This window comes from Cyprinodon tularosa, unplaced genomic scaffold (genome assembly GCF_016077235.1).
Source record: "Cyprinodon tularosa strain WSP-4 unplaced genomic scaffold, ASM1607723v1 ctg333, whole genome shotgun sequence".
In the NCBI taxonomy this organism is placed as follows: Eukaryota; Metazoa; Chordata; class Actinopteri; order Cyprinodontiformes; family Cyprinodontidae; genus Cyprinodon; species Cyprinodon tularosa.
The window spans coordinates 344640-370440 of NW_024039045.1; the positions used below are offsets into that span (position 1 = coordinate 344640).

Sequence of the window (25801 nt, forward strand, 5' to 3'; positions counted from 1 at the left end):
ATTTATATATATTAATAGGAAATAGACAAGAGGATCTTGTTTATTTAACCAGGAACTATCCTGGTGATATAAAACAATTCTGTAGAACAAGAGAGTGTTGTGACTGTGACGAAGAGACTTCACCTCTGGACTGTGGTAGAGGGAGTGGCATTGAAAGAAAGAGACGGGTGTGTGAGTGTGTGTGACTGGGAGACACAGGGCATTGCTTTCACGCCTTGCTTAGCAGTGAAAGAGTATCGGTCACAGAGGGCAAGCCTAAAGACAGAGCGTTAAAGCTGAGGCAAAAGAGACACACAGGGAAAAAGAGCATGGAAAGAAAAGGCAGAGGAGGAAGAGCAGATAGAGAAAGAGTTTTCTAAAAGCAGCTTCTGTCTTCTGTCCCACCCCCTGAGTGTCTTCCCCTCCTCTCTGCCAGGATGGGGAGGGAAAGGAGTGCAGCAGGAGAGACGGAGAAAGAGCTCAGCCATTCTCGCTCTTTAGCGCAGGACCCAGGGATTCCAGGACCTTTGGAGTTGTGAGCACGCAAACATTCACAGATAAATACAGCTTTGATACAGATCTCTACACTGTTTAGAGAAGGATTCAAATTTGAAAGAAAAAAGGTCAAGAAAGAAAAAGAATAAAGAACAGCTCTTTTCTCTGGACTATCTGACCATGACTGCACCTGCTGAGGGGAAAGTGATTCAGAGTGGCTGAGGACTGAAACGGGACGCAGGCAGAGGGAAGCCCGGATAAAGGTGAGAATGGGATTTAAATACATAATCCATTAAGCTCTTGCTCTCTTTTGTTTTAAGGATTATTTAAACTCAAACAAAGATATCTATTGACAGGATAAACCTAATGATTGTTTTACCTGTAATCTGAAGTGACATGTGAGCATGGATGCTTTTAAACATCCCGAGCATTGAACATAGGCTCAACCCTTGATGCTGAGACTACCCTGTTCAGGTTAAGGCTGTAGTGAATTTGACACATTAACAGGCCTGGTATTTTTTATTTTCCATCTCTTTGATGACCATTAGGGTCCCTGAGATGTGTAACACACTTATTTTGCTGGGAAAAAAAGTTCATTTTCAAATGAAAACTCCACTTGGAATATTTTTATCTTTTTTAATTCTACCTAAGGATAAACAGGGGAGGAAGAAGGAGTTTCAATGCTTGCAGGGAACATCTGTCTGATTATATTTTATTTACCTGTACCAGTGGAAGTCCACAAGCAGTGTTCAGTCACTCTTTATGAAATAACACACTACTTTTTATAATAGGATGTTATAATTTTGTAGCCATGTGTCCCTTGTAAACATAGTCTTGCAGCTCTGACTATAAAAATACATTTTTTTTGTTGTTTTATTTTTATACCTGCTATGATTCTGTATTTCATCTTTCTTTTCTTTTTTCCTACCCCCATCCAAACGCCTTCTTCTAATTTTGTCTCATTACTTCTGCTTTTTCTCCAGTGTTACAATTAATGACAGAGGCTTATCCCATACCACAATGCTTTGCTTTCTTTAGCTGTCCTATCTGTCTACTCGTTTTATCTTCACCCTTTTTCTAACTATTTAAGTACCTGTACAAATGTGTCTGTTCTTTCTTTTCTGCCACATTTTATTTCCTTTCACCATGCATCCTTCTATTTTGTGTTCAAGGGAGTGCTTATATGGATGTTAGTCTACATGTGTGTGTTTTCTCAGTTATATAGCCCCTCCAACCCAAATTTAGTTTGCACCCTTATCCTTCTATTACCATTCCACGATGCCTAAACATTAACCCTTGAGTGGGTTTGAAAGGAAACTGTCAAAGTTACTTAAGTGAGAAACCTTTGCGTGCTGCTATTCATCAAGCCTGTTATCCACAAAAGGAACCTCTATTCAAACACAACTTCCTCAAATTTTCCAAAATGCTATTATGTTGTCATTTGTTGAATTCCCTTTAAAAGAATAATTTCCACAACTATAAGGGAGTTTGACTTGTTTGACATGCCCTGGAGTCTGTGGAAGAAACTGACAAGAAGCCACAGGATTTATTCCAAAAACATGACAATGAAATATGCCTACTGGATCAATAGTGGGGCCATCTTTCAATTTTCTTTTTTTCCTTTTTAAAATGCTGTGGTTATTTGGATTTTTCTGTTTTGTAAGAACATATCTGGTAACTACACATACGTCACGCCTAACTGAAACTAATTAGGCACACCTTTCACCTATCAGGCCACACTTTTGCCAACAGAACTGCCTTAATTATGCTTGACATAAGGTCAGCAAAAATCATTCAAAATAGCAACACATCGTTACTGCAGAATTGTCAGCGGCACATTCAAATTTCCAGTTCAGCCAAACCCCAAATGTCTTTTAGATTAAGTTGTATTGACTTTTCGGGAGTTGGAAGACATTAAACTCCTTTAAAAGATTGTAATGATTTAAGATTTGATACATGTTGTATCATCCTGCTGATCAGAAGATAGGTAAACTATGGTCATAAAGAATCTAACAATACGTAGACATTTAAACAATGTTCGGTTGCTACCAAGGGGCTCAAAATATGGAACAAATTCAAACACCCCAAACCCCCCTATTGGTTCTACAGCAGTAAGGTAACTTTAATATGGTAACTTTGCCATATCTAAAAAAAACAAATGTGTCTCATTAAAATATTAATAATCTTATAAAACGCAGTCTGAATCTAAAATGCTGCAAGGAAAGCATCATTACCCGCATTCCTAAAGCATAGAACTGTTTAAAACTGAGACATCTTGTTAAAATATAGCTACTTTACTTATACATCCTTTTTAAATGAAGAAAAAATTAAGAAAACCCTTTTTTCTGCAAATTTACAATAATTAAATTCTGGTTGTGGCAATAAAGTTATTTTCATTGGAAGGGCAGATTATTTCTAAATTTGGATAGACCAATGTTGTTTAACAAGATGAAAACCATAAAAAAAGCACTTAAATTAAAAATATGTAACCTTTCATTTGTCACTCTTTACTTCAGGGGTGTAGCTCAATCAAATATGAGCTAACTGGAATATAATGGGATGGCTAAACGTGTGAAATGTAGTAATATGGTGCAAAGCAAAAAACCAAACAAGAAGCAACAGAAATTCATGTTGTGAATAGAGCAGAGTCATCACATGATGGATGAGGATTTGTACTGATCTGAGGAGTTAGGTGAGGATGATGCACAAAAACTTAGCTTGTATGTGGAGGATTGAATGGATCCGTAAAGCCTGCATGTGAATCACAACATAACCTGAGCCTTTTGGTGCTTTTCCCCTGAGAAACCCCCCCATAGGTCTTAGCTCTCTGACGGTAAATGTTGGGAGTTGTGGGCTACTCCCCTTTGTTTAAACAATTTCAATGGTTTGTTGTCTGAGTACACAGTTTGGACCGACTTCTATAATATGTAAGAACAATGTCATCCATCATGGGGATTTAAGGGTAATTTATTTCTGTGGGACCATGATCTGAAAGGGATTATTGATATGCAGCGTCCTTCTTTTCTCTTGTTGGAAGACTACATCAGCTAAATGAGTCTAATTTGTCTTTTTAATTAATTTACTCAAAACAGTATGCATTAGCACAGAGAGAATATGAGCCATGACTTTGACAAAGATCAGACTCAAATCATGAATTTTATGACTTTAGACTTAAAAAAAAATTCAGAGATTTCTGACTTGACTTGGTCTTTTACACCAATGTCTCGGGACTTAAATTGGACCTGAATCTGTTAACGTGAGACTTAATTTTCTTGCAAATCTCGAGTTTGTTACAACTGTTATCTAAAACGTTTTCGGCATTAATTCATTTTATTTATAACATATTTATAATCATAGACCTTCCTTCTCTTTTGCATATAGGTGTGCATGAACTGCTGCAAAGCATATTAATCAGATAACAAAAATCAAACAAAAAAAAAAAGCTCAGATAAATATGTTCATATTAATAACATGTTTCGATAGAGAAAAAACAAAGTAATAAAAAAAAAAGAAAAAAGAAAAAAATATGCAAGCTGAAGCATGCAAGATGATCATAGAAGTACATGGAGCGATTTCCATCTTTGTCCAGCAGCAGAGGTTGCATAAAGAATTGTAGGTGGTACTTATTTTGCTACCCTAAAATAAATGCTCTAACTAGCTTTGTTCTTTAAGCAGATGTTCTTACACACTGTTTTAAAATTTAAAATGTGTATAGAAAAAAGAACACAAAGTCAATTATTTACATGAAGCATATAGTACAAAAAAACACACAACAGACATGAAATATGAAGTATCAGGCTCAGGACTTGACTTGCCTTGAACCGAGGCTTGACTGACTTGAGAGTCTTAGCTGGAGACTTGACTCAGGACTTAAGAATAAAAGCTTAAGACCCGCAAAACAATGACTTGATCCCACCTCTACAGCAACCTAGAGTCCAAAGTTTATTTTGAGAAAAGGACACAAACCTTTCTGTCTGGGTAAAGCTAACAAATCATGTGGTGCAGCTACATACAGGGTTTTTCCGTTATTGAAATATTTGGTACACTGATGTTTATATCCTGTCAGCTGAATTGTCTTTCATGGTTACCATGAGTTTCATTTGATAATGCAATGTTGAGATCAGTGCCTGTTTCTGCTCGTAATAATTAACCCACATCCTCTGGGTATCTTGACAAAGACTGAATATTACTTTTACTACATGTAGCACATGGATATTCACTTTCCTGTAAAATCCTTTTACACATGAGAGCTGCAAAGTGGACATTTATTTAACCCAATAAATCCTTTGGGGTCAAGGTGGGTCTGCTGAATGCCTGCTGATGAATTGACCACCAACTAACTTTACGGTTAAAGTACCTATAGACTGATCCGCTGTCACACCTTAAAACCCATTAACCCCTCGCTCAACTCTGGCTCTGCAGAAAAGAACATTGACCTCTACCTTAACCCTTTGCTCAGGTGGAAAATTGTCCACTAAGTCAGCAGAAACCAGTAAGCCTATGTGTACAATAAGCCTATGTGTACAATAAGCACAGAAAGCTATGAAGGTATAGATTATATTAGAGTTCCTAATGTGTCGCTATCAGCAAAAGACAAAAACCCTCTCTCAGACTGATATTGCTACTCTTTAACCTAATCTTTGTTGCCTGTTTGCATGCTCTGTCAGTTTCCCTTTGTTTTAAATATTAAATGAGTATGTGATCTCTTGAAATATTGACTTTTCGCCTATAGCCAATGGGGACAGCCTGCAGACGAGGTTATGCCTTCATTGAAATAAAAATAAAAAGGCTGTTAGTATCAAACTTTTATCAGTTTTTTTTTATTCTTTTATATGTATATTTTTTTACAAGCATCTTAAAAACAATTTGATGCCTTAGCTGTTGAAGGGCATGCATGGTTTGCTTAGATAGGGAATTAACTGTGAAGGTTCTTCTAAAATTGCTCTTATATTTTAGTCTCATTTGTTCTCTTAGTAAACTCACATGTCAGAGAATTTTATGACGCTTTTGTAACACAGACCAACACAAAGTGGTTTTAGGCTGAAGGAAAATTAAGCATGGTTTAATTATGATTATTAATTTTTTTGTCGAAATAGTCACTAAATAACATCAAGTGCAACCAGTTGATTACAGACGCTTGTTTTCATTTAGTATCTGGTATGCTATATCTTTCATTTACATAATATTTATTTAAGCCTCACTTTTTGCTTTTATTCATAAGAAAAATATCTAATTTTTATTTGTTTTAGTCAGTGATTCCTAATCTGACCTGGTTTACAAAGATAAAAACAAAAAACATTGACCAAAAATTAAATAAATAGATAAATAACATAAATTTCTTTTCAGTTTATATGCTCCTGCTGTCCAGCTTAAAACACAAGAAAACAAAGGATGTGTAACCTCTTAAATATGTTTATTTACTGTTTGCGGGTTTATTAATTTATAGTGTACGATACACTGATCCGAATTAAGAGTTTATAAAATCTTTGTGCTTTGTGAAAAAGAACATCTTCTGTCTTAAAGTGGTTATATGATCCATTGGGATAGCATTGCCCAGTAGATGGATGGTTGGTTAGATGACAAAGGAGTTGAGTCTTGGGTCAGTAAAGGCAGTTTCCTAATCCATCACTTTGTTGCACCAGTAGATAAAATGGTAGGCAACCCTGTGATTGATGTTCAAGTTGAACCTCTTAGAATGGGTAGCTCCTCTAAGACAAGAAGGAGCATGCACACAAACCAAGGTTTTGTGGTGAATTAGTCTTCAAATAGAAAGCCACTAATGCCCTGAAAGGCAAAAGTAATATCTGAAAATAGGTTCTAAACATTCCATTACAGATGTTAATATGTAAAAAAATTTTTTTAGGAAAACTGTGTGTGCAAGTTCAAACAGAAATTCAAGCCTAGATGGTTTTATTTAACTAATATGGACAACAGAAAATGATTTTAAGGTAATGGATGTTTTTCAGCCTTCAAGAAGATCCACAAGCGAGGTACAGAAACTTAGTCCAGAGAAAGAAAGACTTATATGGAGCTGAAATGATGATGTCTATCAATAAGATTTAACAATTTAGACCAACTCTTTATAAAAATAAATACTTTATGAGACATACAGGGTTTTAGTCCATGTAGGGAGATTAGGGCTGAGATTGATGTTCAATAAAAATGTTTTTTTTTTTTCTGTTACCAAAACAATACTTGAAAGAGGGTTGCTAATCAGTCTTTAAAAATCGTTGTCTATGTTGATGTTAAAGCCAGATAAGTGTTGCTTCTGGCTGCAAGGCTTATTTCCATAATAGGTTTGTTTTCTAGCTGTAAAGGGTTTCAGAACAGTGAAAGGCTCTCCAGAGGTCTGGAGCTGGGAAGAAAGGCCTTACTCACTGGCATCTGAGAAATGTAACTTGCAGTGGATTTTTTTATTTTTCTTGATTACCACATTCCATTAATAGAGGTGTAGAAGACCTTAGACTGTGTTACTTCTGCACTTACTGTTTTACTTAGTAGTGTCATTTCACAGCAAGAAGCCTGTTTGCTCAGATTGTTGGCTGTAGTCAGTGCTGGCATAAATTCAACCCTATGGCAGCTGGGACTTGTTGAGACATGGGGTCCATTCTGAATAGAACAGTTGATTAATTTGTTATATAAAATATCCATGATATGCTGTTTAAGGAGTTTTGCCAGTTCAACCAGTGCCTGCTGTGGTTCTCCCTGGGTACTCTGATCATTATTAGGGCTGGACATCATTTTAATTTACATGATTTTGGATACAATCCCTTGTTCCAGATCCAGTCTTTTTCAATTTTAATCCTTTTAAATAAAAGGAATGAGGAAAGTTAATATGTTTTAAATCAGCGGGTATACTAGAGTTCAGTCTGGGGGAAATAGTCTGAATTTTGCAATCAAAATAATTTTTTTTCTTGAACATGTAATATTGTGTAAACACTTCTATAAATTATCACTTAGTAACTTTCAACCTGTATATAAATATTTAACATATGAACTCTAATATAAATCTCATGAATGTTCATAATCACATTTTCAAATGGAGCTTTATTGTGTAAAACCCTCATTAAAACACATTTGTGTAAAACCAGTTTCTGATGCTGCTGGTACTTATCTGCATAAGGCTTTTTTCTTTTATTTCTGATTGCATTGCAGTGCTGGGCAGAGTGCTGGAGCTGAAGGTTTCAGGAAGGTTAGCAAATATATATCCTCATCGTCGGCTATTCCACCTTAGTTCCACTCAACTAGAGGTGGAAGTATTGATATTTTACTTATTTGAAAAGAGGAATGACCAGATTTCATACTCAGTCATTCAGATAGTCGGCATTAAGATATGAAACAGATCCCAGATAAACAAAAATAAACCACAGATTAAGTTCCAGTTAAAATTATTCATAAGGTTGGCAGTGGTAAGTTAAAGTGAATTACATTCTATCTCAATAAAGTAAGAGGAAGAGTAAATAAATTCAAAAAGGCTTCGCTCTACCTGCAAATGGTGCGCTATGGATTCAAAGTAGGAACAAATTTCCTCGGGCAACTTACCTTAACACAACACCAGTACAGCGGGTCAAAGACGAGGCTCTTATTCTGAGTTTGCCGTTGTTTAGTCATGTTGGATGTGTGCCGGCCTTTGCATAATATAATTTAATCGCTACTGAGGATTCCTAATATTAATTTAAAAGATTTTCTGAGAAATAAATGGTTCAAAACCCTACTGTAATCATCATGTTAAATGATTTCTCTAAAACATTTCATTTGGTACAATAAGCATTTTTGTGCATGGTTGTTTATGTTCCCCAAACTCTGCATTAATTTAATTTATTAACCTTATATACTTTGCTGGTTAGGATGTGCAAAAATTTAAAGAGGCGGATTCCTCTCATAACTGCACATAACTGGTTATCCTTCCTTTAGGATAATTTTAGCATGGATCCCAAAAACGTCCAGGTACAAGTTTGTAGTGACGTGTTTGGATAGGGAGGTTTAGGCAACATTGAATTTGAGGAATCATACCTATTTTAAAGCTTTAAACAGAATACACACAAAATTGATTATACCGGTAGTAATATCATGGAAATGGATCTGAAAACAAATGTTTATTTAATGTATATTTTAACCTGTAGTGTGTAAAAACTATATCAGGTATAATAATAGGGTTTAATTGTTCAATGTGGATTTTAAGAAATTGTTGATCAGTTACTTGCTAGTTAGATGCTTTAACATTTCACTTAGAGCAACTTAAGTAACACTTTAAGCTTTATGCTTTTGGTATCCATCAGTAGAGAGATATTCATCAGATATTGATATGGGAAATCGCTCCAATATCAGCCAAAAAAATAAATAAAAACAATTGGAAAATATCAGCAAACATCTAAAGTCTTTAATAAGAAAGCTGACAGAAACACTCTGCTGCTATCTGCTTCTCTTTAAAGTTTATTTGTTAACAAAAAGGTGTCAGCTTTCATCATCTCTTTTGTTTGCTATTATCTACACTTGATCAAGCTCCACTCAGCAGGATGAGGAATACAAGTATGTATGATTTGTGCTGATATTGTATCGGGTGGTGTTGCACTGATTACATTTTTTGGCCCCAATACCTGATACCTGGCTGAGCAGTATTGGCCGATACAAATACCATACCGATACCATCTGTTTGAAATTGATGTGTGTGTGTGTCTATATGAAGAACTGTATACTACTTGGATGTAAAATAATTGCCATCATGGCTGACGCTGGTATCGGTATCGGTGCAAAACTAGTATCGGGTTAATATCAGTATCGGTCAATACTCAAAGCTACAGTACAGTATCAGAAATAAAATAGTTGCATTGGGACTCTATGTACTGTATTACTATAATATTTTGCTGTTCAGAATAACACCAGGCAGGTCCATTAGTGAAGAAATCCTCCACTTTCCGATCCATACTAGCTGTCTTCCTTTCTTTCTCATTTTATTTGGGTAAACGTGTCGCTTGGGGTGAACAGCCTATCAATTGCTAGACTGACCAGTAATTGCCCTCTGAGTTTGTGCAGAGGTGTCTGATTGCATACTTGTGCATTTGGAAAGTGTGCCTGTCCTGTCCCATCACCTTGAGGAGTGAAGTGGTGTTGAAGGTGAGGGGGAATCAGCAGGCTTTAGGCAAGGGGATGACAAAATAACGAGATTTCGACCAACTCTGTCTCACACATGCAGAAAGGCACAGACGACCCCGACACAAACACACACAAACACACACACTGGAATTGTTTCAGGAACTCGCTCCAGCTTTACTCTTATGTCCCAGGGGAGAGCTTGAAGGGCTTATGCAGAGGATTTTGCTGTTCTGCAGTGTGCCTGTCAGATAAGGAAGGAGAAACAGGCCTGCCTGGTGACACACTGCTGAACTTGTGCTGTATCTCCTCCTTCCTTGTTGCCTCTTTCACCCGTCACTCAAGTACCTGCCACCCTCCACTGCATCATGTGATGATACTACATGCATGAACTGTCTGGGATCCCATTTTGGTAAACTCTCACATGGAAACAGACGCGCTACTACTGATTTTCCAACCAAATCTTTCGAGCTCTCCTCTGACTGTGACTTTATAGAGTGGCTGTCCCAATGAAGAATTATTAGAGAATCTGCTACAGAATTTTTGATTTAGCTGACCAGTTATTAAACGATTAGTAGTTTAAGATTAAACCATTTGCTGACTTTGTATTTAACCAACCAAAGCAGGACAAAAAGTTAATACTTCTATCCAGATGTAACCATGTTTTCCTTAATGAATTTAAAAGGAGATGAAATGAGAAATGAAAAGGGAATAAATAATTTAACTAAGTTATCCAACACTTCACATAAGTTTGAAGATCAAAAACAAATAGAGCATATATGAACATAAGCATAACATGTCTGGACAGAAAAGGCCAAATAAAATTTATTTTACACTTTTGTTTTTTTGTTTTTGTGTTTTAATGCTTCAATTTGATATATGTTCAGCAATTCAATCAGTCATGCTCTTTATATAGTACTGTAAAGTTGCCTTTGCTTCTCATAAGTGAACACTTTTCCTCTCGCTTTGATAAGAAATAGTGAAGTGCTGTTTCTTGCAAAAAGTGTGAAACTTCCTCGCATTTTGTGATGTTACATAAACAGAATGTTATGTATTTTGAAGGGATTATATGTGATAGAGAAACACAAAGTAGTGCTGCAGTCAAAGGTAAAAAATGTACTAACTTTTTTGCACATCCTGCAGAATCACCTAATGTTGGTTGGAAAGTCTAGAGTTCAGAGACTGACAGTTGAAGGTTTATTAATTTCATGATAGCCTTCTTAAAATGGTAGCATCTTAAAGAGACAGTAGTAATTTTTGGCAAAGTAGCATTTCATATGCAGATATATAATTGAGATTTCAGTGTTATGAACACACACATACACACACACACACACACATATATATAAATATATATATGTTCTTACTCAACTCTAATGGCTTTCTAATCAGTTGGTTCCACTGCAGTTTACTTAGGGGTACCAGAGTAAAGGGTGGTAAATACAAGTGTCAAAATATTTCTATTTCTGTGTATTAAAGATTTTGTAAATAGTGTAAAAACTTTTTTTCGACTTGGCGGGGATGTTTTACTAAGTGTTAACATGTCACAGAAAATTGAAATAGGCTGTATTGTTATACACTGTAAAAATTAAAGGGACTGCATATCTTTTTTAAATGTATAACTCCATAATTTGCACATATTAGAGTTGACTCCTCATAAAACCATCTCATACTTCTGACCCCCTCCCGCTATTCGGTTTCCCCGTTTCCCCCCCACCTGTAATCCCACTTACTGCTGCTCTGTATTACAGGAAGACTGCTAAAGAAATTAGGGGAGGGTAGAATTTTGTATCATTCTGATTTTTTTCCTTTAACTTTTTCCAATATTTTCCAACCTTGACACCATATTTTAAAGAGATATTTTTGCAGTTTTTTCTGTGCTTCCAGCTGTGATTTGATGTATCGATCGGTTAGGAAGATGGCACTGTGCCAGAGCACTCAGCCTCTCACCATCTTTATTCTATGCTCAGTTTAATCCTGCACCACAGCTGCTGCCACACCTACACCATCATCGCTCCAACCCCTTTTTCATCACTCCTTTTTGTGTCTCTGGTGAATTTCCAGGCATCCTCATTAATGTAAGGGGTATCATGTTATATGCCTAGTACTCTGACCATCAGTGCATATTTACAACTAACCATTCCACCAGATTGGTACAAAAACACATTAAAGTGAATCTGCGTTCAAAAGAAAAAGGAAAAGCTTATCCACAAGTGAAAATACATAACATTTTATTTATTATATATTTCGAGCCTTGTGTCATTTTATGAATATCTGTCAACCTTTGACCTTGTCCTGTCTCATCCCGTCCACACATCACCCCCTCACGCCCACCACCACCCTTTTTATCAGCACCATCCCCCAGCTCCAGCTCCAGGCTCCTGGCAGCTCCTCTGGGCAGGCTAATTGACTCAGTCCCAGGAGGAGGGGGATCATGCCACATTTCTAATTTGGCTTTTCCTTCCCAGATAAAAGCTATATACATCCATCTTTCAAACCCCTTTTTGTAGAAAAGGGGTTTGAAACTTTAAACTTTAATTTGCTTCAGCTGAATCAGTTTATGTTTCTATGTGCAATCATTATTTTTTTCTTATTCTTTAAAATTTTGCTTCATTAACCTTACTATATAAACAACAGTCAGTCCCAGCTACAGACTTAACAGAAAATGAATACATTAAAGGCACACACTGAACACACAAGCACAACCGCACACACCCACACACATATACTAACAGAGCTCTGTACCCCACCTTTGCTCACCATGGGGTTCATCTTCAGAAAGCTTTCGTCTCCACATACACACCTGGAAGAAACAACCGGGCGTGTCTCTCTGTGTTTCTCAGCATATATACGTTCATGTGTATTTATCGAGCACCTTTTTATACTCACTAACAAGCAAACACCCGTAGAGAGCAAAAGGCGTATTTTTTAGCGTCTGAAATTATTAGAAAACATCAGTTCATCAGTTTTTAAATCTTGCAAAGCAAACAGAATAAATATGCTGCATTTTCTGTTGATTTTGCTGTTAATTCTTTGTGCTATTGTGTGTTATTAAATCAAATAGCCAATAGATGACTAGAATTTATATGCTTGCTCCATACAGACCCAACACTGTTAGTGCAAGCAAAAGGTTTGCACATACTGTATGACTATTGTCAGGCTTAATGTTTTCCTGAAAAATATTTGACAGAAGAATATTTTATTTTTATTTTGCTTTTAAAACTACAGCCATTCACTAATTTCATGTCAAATAGTTAGGTTCAGGGTTCTAACGTGGACAGGTATGCATTTTAGTTGGAGGCTGACAGTTCCGTGGTTTTGTTTGAAAATACATTTAACTAGTAAAGTGTGGTTGCAGGGCAGATTGTGAAAATATTAAATTTACTCCACTCCTTTGTCAGAACAATGTTTATATAATATTCACATAAATTTTTTATCGATGTCAACACTGGTCATCTCTGAATATGAGTGGATGCGTCAACACCAGTAAACTTTCTACATTTTGTCATTTAAAAACCCAAATTGTAGACGTTTTTTTTTATAGCAAGTTAGTTTTGAATTCTGAAAATTAAGGACAAAAAATTCAATAGTCTCTTAACAGTGAACTACTGCATGAATTAGCTTTTTTTTTTTTAAAGTTGAATGATGCAAATTGAGACTTACTTCCAAAAAAAAAAAAAAACATTTAACACACTCTGTGGGGCTATAAAAGTAGCACTATAAATGTACTAAACCAAATAACATCTTGTATCGGTGGCTTGTAAAAAGTCGAAAAGAAGATTCTGGAAAGAAAACTGAACTGTTCTGCTAGTCTTCCATAATGCCTTCATATTTTAAAACTAATCAAAGCTGCTATGTAAATCTTTATCATTAGGAGATCCAAAAATCTTGACCAAATAAAAGCGATATGTATCATGCATTGAAAGAAAAACACAAATTGTTAAAAAGTGTTATATTTTTTTGCATGAAACCCCCTTTACTTGAAATAAAGCCCCCGTAGAACTCATGTAGTTACTCAGTAGAGCCTAACTATGTAGAATTTACCCTCAGTATAAATGCAGCTGTTATGTGAAGGTCTACGGGGAGAAAAAATGATATCATCAATATCTTAGGAACACAGTAGACAGGCCAATAGTACAGCTGGTGTGTTAAAAGCAGTTTTAGCTTAGGGATTTATTTGTGTTGTGGGACTTCTTATCAATCACTGCTGTATCTCACATATTACTAGTGTACCTACCAAGACATTGCTGTCCCCTTAAACTGATGTGGATGGGTATATACAAATGTATACAACACTGTTCAGATGTAAATCTGTAAGAAAAAACAAAACAGCAGCAAAAAAAAATAAACAAACTAAAACAGTGTCCTATTTTCCTTACTGTCACACTACATCATGTTTGTCAAAAAAAAAAAAAAAAAAAAGTAAATATTTTTCAGTGATAGTGCTCTTCATCCCACAATAGGTCAAATTTTTTCATTACAACAGCATTTTCGTGAAAAGCAGTTCTACCTTGCTTATGCAGTTGAGTACCATGCTGAATATCAACAATTACCTGCAATAATCAGCCTGCATGGGCTTCCTTTGACCTATGATAACATCTTAATCAACATTTTATCAATTTAGCTTTATAAATTTGGAGATATATTTGAACTATCATAACTGACTTAGCTCCTCAAGTGTACAGTAGCTGCCCCGGTAGAACCAGACAAATGTGTAACTTTAGACAGACCTGAGAATGCAGCTCCAACTGGAAGTTTCTAACTTATTTATTTCTGATTTCTTGACTGGGGAGTCATCAAATTCTTGACTGGACAGTCAACTTAAGAGAAATTAATGGTTGGATGGCAATATATTCCTAGATAATATCCTTTTCCACATGACTGCATCACTCAAAAAAAAAACCTTTATTACACTATTGATTTGCTGCTGTATCATTGTGTTATATTGTGCTTTCAAGCTCTACTGCTTTAATTATATATTTTTTAAAGACTTATCTTAATTTACAGTAGATTTCTAGATTTGATCTGTTCACAAAATAATTTAAAAAAAGCTTGGCAATGTTCTCTTATTTCTTGGTTATTATGTACTCTTTGCTAAACTTTTTATGCTTGTTTTGTTTGTCAATAAATTACTTTGAATTCTTAAACAAAGAAATTACACAAAAGCTTCTTCAAATTGTTGAGTGTTTGTGCCATTCAGATCATCATAGAAAGAAACACCTTTTAAGAGTATTAAGCATATCTTTATTGAATTTGTGTAGAAATTAATGTCCGGGTCATTAATTTATACACAAATCTTTACAGAAGCCTTTAATGTGTTCTTCTTCTTCTCATTATGTCCCATAAAACCCCTATTTTTGAATAAGTCCTAAACCTTACTTTGTCATAAGAAACTAGGGGATCCGTAGCTATATATATTTTCTCTGATTAACTAAGATGTATATTGTTTGTGCATTTTCATGCATATATTTGAGTTTGAACCATATGTCTGAAATATAGATTAGATCTTATATGTGAAAGCTTGTAGATGTAGATACTGTATAAACAAGAGTTGCGAAGAAGGAAGAATGGAAAAAAGTGATAGAGCAGAGGAGCTTTTAAATAAATGGTGAAAGATAGAAGAGTAGTTTATGAAAACAGTGATGGATTAGTGTGAAATTCGTTAGAGCAGAATCTCTTTGTAGGAAGTATAAATGAATGAATTAGAGAAGCCCTATATTTCTTTCTTTCTCTGTTCTGAACTTCAACTGTCAACTGTGCTAAATATGCCTTATATTTAAAACATGTGTTTCAAGTTAATATTCAAGAATTTGTGTGTTTGACAACATTGTTTTCTGTATAAAACAAAATATTTGCAGGCTGAAACTTCATGAAATCACTGATTTTACGGTATACAAAGATTGTCTTAGTTCTTTAAAAAAGGTTTAAGCCATTTAGTTCAGAATTGTTGCGATTTCTCTGCCTATATTACAGTGACTGACACACGTGTTAGATAGTTTACATGCACAAAAAATGTGAAAAGAAGTAGGAAGACTTTGGCAATTTCAGTTGGCATTATATAAGTACAATGTGTTGTGGGTAGTTGGGTAGCGTCGGATGTCAGTCATGTTTCTGTCAACCTCAGTGAACCTCTCTGCATGGGGCCCAACAACAATCCATTCTATATTAAAGATGGCCAAAGGCCAAAGGAGAATACGTAAGATGCTCAAATTTCATCCGAACAAATAGATGACCCTTTAATTAAGCATTAAGTTTGCAAATTTGACTGACTTATTGAACTGGATGAAAAAGACAAAAAGCTTTTCACAAAATCCACAACAACATTTCAATCATAGAAGATATTAACTTAAAAATGACCAAATAAACAGTTCAGTTTTGTGTGTTTAGTTCTTCAGGGCTGCAATGAGGAGTTCGATTTAAACAGGAGGGAATAACTACAACACTTCCTGAATACACCAACATTTCCTGAATAGAGTAAAAAAATGTCAATCATCGTTATTAGTTAGGCATGAGAGCCCATGACTGGTGGGGTGTTGAAATGAATCCACGTCCATCACATGCTGTGTGTTTTGATGACTCAGTGGGATGACTGTGAGGTCCTGAAATCCATCCTCAGTGGGAACTCAGAGGATTCTGACAAGCTCTTAGATACTTGCTGCTATGATGAGATAAATTGAGCTTTACATTTTTATTATTGTGATTTACGGGGAGGGACAAAACTCCCTTAGAATCTGAACTGCCTTGTAATAAGGAAAGTTTAGTCAAACTTATTTTAAATTAGTTTGTGAATTAATGAAACCGTGCACATTATAACATTGTTAGATTAAGCTTGAAGTACAACCCTTACTTCAGATGAAGATCAAGTTTAAACTGCAAATCACCTTTACACAAGTATTGAACATTCACTGTACTTCTCATTAAATGCACATTTCTTTATTAAAAATCCTTGATTATCATTCTTATGTAATATTTTTTTCTGTATGTTCTGACTACAGAATATCTCTCAGTTTCACTGGAAAGTGCCTTTACAGAGGATTCTGTAGGTTGCCTTCCAGGACCTGGACCTATAACCCTTATCCTTATCACACAATCTTAGATAAGAGCATGACAGATAAGAGATGGAGGTTAAATGCCATCGAAAGAAAAACAAATGCATTTGCTCCCTAGATTTTTTTGCATTGAATGTTAAAGCCATTGCAAATACAGTAATTTGTTGTAAAGCTTTTGAAAAACATGTAGGAAAATCCTCATTGTGATATTGTTTACCTCAAGTAGTGGAGAATAATTAACCTTTTGTTGTTATGATTCCTATTTCTTGTTACTCTGAGTTTTCTGTTATCAGTTGTTTTGTTTTTATTTTCCATTATCTTCAAGCATTCTTTAGTTACTCTCTGTTGCCCCCTTGTGATTGTTTTCTTTTCCCTTGGATTCCCTCTTGCCAGTTCCACCCACACCTGCTCCCCATTCAGCTCGTTAGTCCTTCCTTTGTTTGGTTTTCCTTAAATACTCCACCTCTGCAGTCACTCAGTGCTGGTTCCTTCTTGTTGCTCTGTTGTCTACTCTGCTCGTCTCTCCCTGGCTCCTCAGACTCGTCTTTACCCTGTTGTCTCCATGATTTTGGTATGTTTTATATTTTTTAGTTGGATTTCTGCCTCTGCTGCCTTTTGGTCTTCAATTAAACCTTTCAGAACACATCCCTGCTTCAGTTGTCTCTGCATCTGGGTCCTCAAAGCAACCTCACCACCCATTGCTTACATTTGTAGGTCTTTAAATTTGTTTAATGTAACAAATGACATGATAAACTTTGAAATTCATAGATAAAGTTCAACTGAATCAAACCATGTATTTACTTTCTGGCCTCTTGTCCTCTTTGCTCTTTTTTCCATCCAGACATGAAATAGTAATTAGGCGTAGCAGTAATTCAGCCCAGCCGTCTTTGCACATTAGCTAATGTACATCAGAAAACGTCAAAAGCCTGCAGGTCTGTCTGTGCGTGTTTGAGGTGTGTGTGTATGTATACAGTGTGTGAAACCTTCCACATGCAGGTCTACGTCTTTCAGCTTTCAGGAGAGGGTGCCTCTGTCAGAAGGAGAGCTTGGGAGGATGGTGTGTGTGTTTGTACGTCAGACAGTTCGCATGACATGGTTTTCTGTTCTATGGTCGACAGGTGCTAAATAATAAAAGCAGCCAGTAGGAGCAAAGGAACAGACAAGACAGGAGAACATGGTAACGCAGGAATAGCAGGCAGAGATGGGAAAAGGAAAGAAACCAGGAATAAAGAGGAGATGATACAGAACAAATGTTATTGTGCTGAACTTTAAAACTTTAAAGTGTTTTTTTTTTAGGTTATCTAACCATGAAAAGCTTTACATCCTCTCTCAACTACAGATTGTATTAAGCAAGGATTAGATTAGATTAGACTAGATTAGATGAGCTTTATTGATCTCACAGCGGAGAAATTCACTTGTCACATATTGGCATAGAAGTCAAAGAAGGTGCAAACAAGGAGGAAAAGGTGCATTAAACTTATAGAATGGTCCTGAAAAATAATGGTATGTAGAAAAGAACAGTGCTGTAGAGCAAAACAGAGGGTTTATGTCAGCATAGTGTGGATAAAAACACAGGAACTTTTGTAACAAGATACACTAGAGGTGAGAGACAAGAGAGACAGAAGGTGACATTTGATTTGATCATATGATATGTACATGTTTGCAGGATGCAGGCTGCCACCTTAAATGTTAAGCTGCATATAACAAATCCAAATAAAATCAAACACTGCAAACTGCAACTCCATATAATGAAATGAAGTGCTCAGCTGGGCATCCTGCTGAGACAGTATTGTAAGTGAGTGAACTGTGAGTGTCAGCCTTTTGCCAGTTTTGCATTTCATTGATTCAACCAGATCTGAAAAAGCTATGCTGAGAGTCCCTCTTTGGAAACCCTATCTGTAGCCCACACAGACTGGGAGGCACACACCTGGGCAGGATGAAGCTTACCCCAAGGGCGGCTTGACTGGGACAACTGTGAGCAAAGAAGGCAGCAAAGATTAACTACAGGAAGAGCTTTTTTTTTTATTACTTTGGCTTAGTAGCTTGTGCAAGCATAAATAAAACCTCACTGAAGCTACTGAAATATGTTTAATAAAAAAATGAAAGACATAATCTAGGCTCTAGATAAGACTGGCACTAGAATGTAGGTGTTATATGAAGAAATATTAGATGACAGTGATCAGACTCATTAACTGGACCATTAAAACTTAACATGACTTCCAACTCTGATTTAGCACTGTTTCATTTTGCTTTACACAATAACAGAAAGCTCTGATTACTTGGACATCTGTTTTTGAAACCATAACAATATTATGAAAAATTCTAGCAATTTTGAAAACACTGTTTTTTAAATCCTTTCTATATTGTTATTTCTGTAAATACTCTATTCTCTCAGCTATGAACTAAGCCTGCATTGACACAGACTATTTTGGCCTATTTCGGCCTTAGTTGCTTACTTTTAGAGAATTTATATTTAAAAGAAATTACAAATATGATGTATAATTTTATTTCAAAGGGTGGAATGCATTATTTATGTATTTATATTGTACATTATAATTATTTTGTATTAATTATTGCTTGAACTAATGCGTTGTAGTAACTATGTTACTTTTGTGGCAACCAACATTATAACTAATTACTTTGTAAAAGTTAGTAATGCATAGTTATTACTACGTTTTAAACAGATTCTTTATTCATTTCTTAAATTGTTTAATTAAGGACTGCAGTTTCGTGGTGTAAAGACACTTGACAGCCAGGTGCATGTGTAAGCACACCTGGTGAACATAGCAGCAATGTGCAAACAGCATCCCCTGAACACAGAGGGAAAATTATGGCACAGATTCAATGACACGTTCCTAGAGTGAAGCGGTACTGAAGGCTAGATGTTTCTGTGGTGTTACATGTTGGAACAAAGATTTTAAAAACAGTGATTAGAAGCTGTCATTTAAAGAAGCTCCACACATCATATGCTGTATCACTGACTGGCAGCTGTTGCCTTTAATTAACACATGTTGTTTCATTTTCAGGGTCTTAATCATTTTACTGGCATTTTTTATGCAAAAATCCTGGATCAAGTCCTACTAGGAATTTTTATTTTCTTCTTTTGGAATACTGAAACCCATGTTTAATTCTATTACTAGGTATATTTTATTTTTGTAAATTTTTTTTAAATAATTATTTTTTAGCTTCATACCTATTTTATAGCCACTTGAAGAGGGCCATTGTGCAAAGATATAAACATCTCAATACTCTTATTTTTATTTTATTATAAACAATTTCTCCATTGCTGGACAATAAAGTAATTTTCTATTCTATTCTATTTATTCTATTCTATTCTATTCATTTCAAATAAAAAAACAGGATCACATATACATAATCATATTGCAATCCACACACACCCAAATAGTGCAGATTAGTTTTCAATATTTTCAAATATTTAGACCTGTTAATAAATTATTTAATTATTAATGAACAACAAAAACCGTATATTCCACAATTGAACATCTAGTTGTATTTCAAATTCCAATAGGAAGAAAGTTTTCCAAATTCTTTGACATTTTAAAACATACAAATTAACTGCATACAGTAGTTTCTTTGCTTTAATGCATTTTTTGCTCCATCACTGCTTCACTTTATGGAATGAAAATGTTCATGTATTGTCTGAAAAGCTGTACTAAACTAAATTTTGTTTTGTATACACATTAAAAGGTGTCCACGTCTAAGCTTCATTACTAGACATTTTCACTGATTAGCAAATGAGTTACTAACTGCTTTTTTGGAGAAGTAACAAGTAACTATTACTACAGTAGTTAATTTTAAATTAATCTTCCAACACTGGTCTTAATCTCAATTAAAACCCCAAATTAAATTTGTAGGAAGATTTTCCTATGATATTGGACCTTAAGACAATATTGTAGTGCAGAAATATTGTGTAGTGTTTAAAAATATGATATAAAAAGATGCACAAACGACAGGACTAACCACAAACTTTTGAGAACTATGAAGGAAAGACATTTTTTTTTTTTACACTTACAAAGGCATGGACTTCAGCACTTCTTTAGGAGCAAGACATCTTCACGCCCTGCAGCCTCAACTGTTGAATTTTCTATATCTATCTGCTCTTGCACCAGAGGTGTTAGAGGATCCTTATTTGGGCGAAGGAATATGGACCATTTCATAACTTTTTGTTATTAGATGTGAGCTTATACCTGAAAAACGATCTCACTATGTGATACTACTTGCTGCAAAGGTTTAGTATGTTTATATTTTCATTCTTTGTTGTGAAATATGATTGTTTCACAGCATTTTTCACATCTTATTTTTTGTTGCCCTTTAAATTATAACTAAACTGGTGAGTCAATATATTGATATTGGTAACCGTATATTATAATGCTTTCACTTGTCAGAAAACATTGAAATAAAGTGTATGTTATAGAAGAGTCAATAGGTAACTTCTGATCATAATTCACATTACAACATTCATATAGAAAATTTGCATCACAAAGCCAATATTTTCTTTTTTTTTGTTTTTCTAATTTTTATTATTTTTTTATTCCAGCTTAGGCTGCAGAGTCCTGTTAATTAGCCATGTCTTTAAGGCAGGTATGTGGAGACAGGAGACAGAGACTACATGCAGCACAGTGGGTCCTGAGGGATCAAAGACCCCAACTACAGAATCATTTTCAGACCCCAGATATAAAACCTGTAGATGGTTAGTAATTGAGCACATTGAAGAAAGAATGGCTGGTATGCATATGTATTGAAAGCGTGTGTGCATGTGTGCTTCAGCATGGCTGAGTGGGCTGATCACTGAGGCGGGGAGAGTTTGGACAATTAAAAGAATTCCTGACTGGATTCTTTGTCCTATGAAAAACTCCCATACGTATCAACAGTGGCTCAACACACAAGGATTGAGAGCAGAAGAGACACTTGATATCCTCTAATCCATTCCCTTGTGTCTGTGAATCATCTCACAATGACAGAACCACACACATCGGAGTGTATTACCTTTCCGCTCATTAGAGAGTGCAATTAGTGTTTTGTTATTCTAGTTTATAGTTCCCTTGTCTTACACCTGTATATGTTTATCTTGTGAAAACACACGCCTCCCTTCAGCTCTCATTAGTAGAAGAAGTGACTTTATGTTTAAACACAAGCTCATCCGTACACAGCACATTCCTAAAGTGCTGACAGACAGCACTGTGGTGTTGCAGAATTTCATTAATGTTGCATTGCGGCATGGGCATTCCGGCACGCAGCACTGAAATACACATATTTCTGACTAATTTTACAAAAAACCAAGCATCAAATCGTCCAACACCATGATTAGTTTCCCCCCAAAGATTTCAAACATCTTGACACTTATGGAAATGAAGTGAGCTGAAGATAAGGGGATTTGTAACCAATCCCATCTGTCATCTTCCTAAGTGGTCTGAAATCCCAGCTCACACTGTTAGATTATTTACTGGTTTTCCAGAGAGGATAATGAGCTGCCATATGACTGTAGCTAGTCACAGATATTGATTTTATTTTTCGCTCTTCAAAATAAATCTGAATGGAATTTGCCTGTATCCATTAAATTCTTGTGCAAAGAAAGCCAAAAAGCTGTCGAGTATTACTGCAATGACTGTGGTTTTCCTTGTTACATTTCATAAACTTAAATGGAAAGACAATAAATTTGAGTTTTTTACTGACAGCAGCTTTAATAAAAAATCTATATAACTAATAATATTCCCTCATTGCTGCACAGCTGCAGTCATTTACTGACAGAGTTAATCTAAATTTCATAGGTGTTTGCTTCAAATTGACTGAAACAATTTGTTCTCTATTAAACGTATGTTTCTTTCAAAGAACTAATGCATTTATGTTAAGATTAGTTTATACACAGAGAGACAGCCTAATAGCTGGTGACCAGCTCAATGAATTGCATTGAGGAATATTTGAGTAAAGGGGTCATGCAAATGTACACAAAAGAATGTAAATAATTTTGCCATGCATCATGTGGTTTATTACATAAAATATTCAAAACTGTATTGTATACATTTGAAAATGTTAAAATGTTTTAGTGTTTTTGTATGAAGTATAGATTTTTTTGATTTTTTGTGTAAAAATGCTGAACAGTTCATTTTAGCCCATCACAAGGGGCATAAAAAAGGGACAGGTTATTTAAATGGTCTCTTGATTTCCATTTCAGCTTTTGGCTTCAAGTGAAAGACTTACAGGGGGAGGGTTAAAGAAACAGATAACCATGTGACTTGTGCTATTCTTTTCCAAAGCAACATCTCTATTGCCTACATTATTAAACCCTCTCATCTGCAACACCATGTTCGTTGGAGAGTATCTGGAATCTAGCTGCTTCATTGCTCATAGTGGATCATGTAAAGTTACATTTTTCAATTTTTCCTCTCTGTACCGTTTTCCTTGCCCTGAATCAGAGCTGTACGTCACAGTAACACCCAGCTGGCAGGCTCAACTGGTTAATAAGCTCATTAACACTATGAACTCCCCATTCAAAGAGAAAATTAGCATGAGACACATGAAGTTAGACACAACCAATTAGAGGAGACTTTCAGACTGATCTTGTAGGTAGGAACTCAAAAGTGTGCTGGTTAATGTGGATGCACAAATAAAAGGAGCCAAAGGCCACAGAGGTGTGAAACAATATTTACCAGCTTACAGATTTCCCTTTCTGCTGCATTATCTCCCCCAAGATTTCTTTCAGGAATTTCAGGGTTTAATGACCTTTACATTAAACCCTAAAATACGTTCTACAATCAAGTGAAGACAATCAGCAAATACAGAGGTCTGTTTTCAAGTGACAGCATTATTTATTAAGGGAAAAACTCTAAAATTCAACAGCCCAATGTAAAAACCCTTCATCAAATTGTTCATCAACCATAATTAACTAGATTTATAGGGTTAGGTTTAACCTCCTTGCTCTGGCCTAATCAGTGAGCTAGAATCAAAACCATTCCCACAAACTGTAAACTGTAAAGCTGGAGGTGTTGGTGTAACAAAATTACTCTAAGAGCACATCACTGAATAATCCAGAAGGTAACAAGAGAACTAAGTATAACCTCAAAGCAATGCCGGCCTTCATTGTCTCAGTAGAAATCAGGACTTATCAATCAGTAAGAGGCTGAGCAAAAATAACACTCCATCCACCGCCAAAGACCAGAAAGAGCTTGTTAAGATAATTACCATTGATGATGTGTGAGTTTATTTCACCTTAATATTAGCTACCTGTTGCACGTCAGAACTGATGTTTTACACAATAGTTTATCTAATTAAGACAGTTCCTCTGTCTTGATATACAGTTATAATCTTCAATCTGTACATGTCAAAGAGAGTGGTGTCCTTCAGCTAAGAACAAAGTGTAATACTGTATTTGATAAGGCTGGAGCCATGATGTCTAATCACCTGCTAACGTGTATGATGTAAAACGTGATGATGTGGCAGACTGGAGATGTATAAAATGCCTCTTTAACTGTTTATCGAGGCCACTTCCTGAGAGGTGAGCCAGAAGGTGAGCAGCTGCCGTCTGTAAACTCTAAGCAACTTCTCTGATCTGAGTAAGATTACAATTTCCATCAGAATCTGTTGTCATTTCTCCTGGTTATTTAATACGTATAAGTTGTGAAGTGGTATTTAAAGAGTTTATCCCGAGTGATCTTGTTTCAGGAAAAAGAACCGGAGAGATAAAGCTTCAAGGTGGTAGCTGAGAGAGCCTATCTTTAACACTTCTATTTACTAAAAAACCTCTTGAAAGTTAATATTTTGGGGAAAAATGAAGATTTTAGTTGGGTTTTGAATTTGTGTAATGTCTTCAACATTTTAAGGAATTTTATTTTTAGTCCCCAGATTTCTGAAATTACATTTGAAGACAGCTTGAAGATGAAAAATGCTTGAAATATAGGTTATTTTAACTGCCCTGGCGCCCAGGCCAGCCCCTGTGACTGAGATGCTGTGATGTTTAAGGCTATCCATCCATCCATCCATCCATCCATCCATCCATCCATCCATCCATCCATCCATCCATCCATCCATCCATCCATCCATCCATCCATCCATCCATCCATCCATCCATCCATCCATCCATCCATCCATTGTCTCCTAATTCATTCGTCAGGATCGTGGGGCTGGTGCCTGGCAGTCTAAGGGAAAAAGACAGGGTACAACTTGGACACCAGTCCATCTCAGGGCAACACAGAGACACATACAACAATGCCCACACACACTCACACCTAAGGACAATTTATAGACAAATTAACCCAACAGAACCCATGAATGGAGAAGGAGAACATCCAAACTCTAATAGCCTAGAACTTAATCAACAACCTTCTTGCTAAAAGGTAACAGTGCTACAAACTGTGCCACTGTGCAGCCTGTTCAAGGCTACTCATGGCCAAAACAGTTCAGAAATAATGCATGTCTACACATATTCACACATCACCATTGGCTCTTTGTTGACTCTTTTGTGCCAAAGGATCACACCAAAACTGCTGACAAAAACTTTGGGGCACGTGCACACAGCCCATGTGTGGTAAACACAGCAACATGGAGGTAAAGAAGTACATGCAGGGTTAGAGGAAAGAAGGTGCCACAATGTCTTATTTGATAAAGCAAAAAAAAAGATTCTGATAGTATGTGCACACTGAAACATGAAAGCTTTGATTACATACAGCCTTTGTGGGTGAACCTAATCTTTTCTCCATGTGGATATGGCCTTACTAACAGTTTACCGTTATCACAAACACATAATATTAGTCTTTGCCAGCAAAAGTATCAAAATCAGTAATTAGTATTTTAAAATAAGTATTTTAAAAATATTCTTACATTGCATTGATTTATTTTACAAAAGACCAGAATGGTTTGGATAACTTGTTACCTTTAGTAAGAAAAAATGAGTTGGAAAACATTTCTTATTTTTACTTTGATATTTTTCTAATTTGAAAATATTTTTTCTATTTTTTTCATTGATGTTATTATGTTTTGACTGATGTGAAACATTTAAATGTAAGAGAAAGCAACGCTACCACTTTCAAATCTAACATGTCCGTAAAGAAATGAAGACCTTCAATTACAGCGAGAGAAAAGAGTAAATGGTGTGAATAAGTCCATAAAGTACATTGATCATTAAAATTGTAAAAGCATTTTGTTTAAGCACTCTTTGGTGTTATCTGAGTGAA

General features: G+C 35.7%; 1 protein-coding gene across 2 annotated transcripts in view; it reads left to right on the plus strand.

The window, feature by feature from the left end:
• The first annotated feature begins 209 nt into the window (after nt 1-209).
• Nucleotides 210-25801, plus strand: part of sema3b (sema domain, immunoglobulin domain (Ig), short basic domain, secreted, (semaphorin) 3B) — a 98602-nt gene continuing 73010 nt past the window's right edge. Inside the window, exon 1 of one of the 2 annotated variants that reach the window (XM_038294081.1) lies at nt 210-737. The gene's annotated coding sequence lies outside the window, so the exon portion shown is untranslated. The remainder of the gene's footprint in view (nt 738-25801) is intronic. The other variant, XM_038294083.1, reaches the window with a different exon arrangement.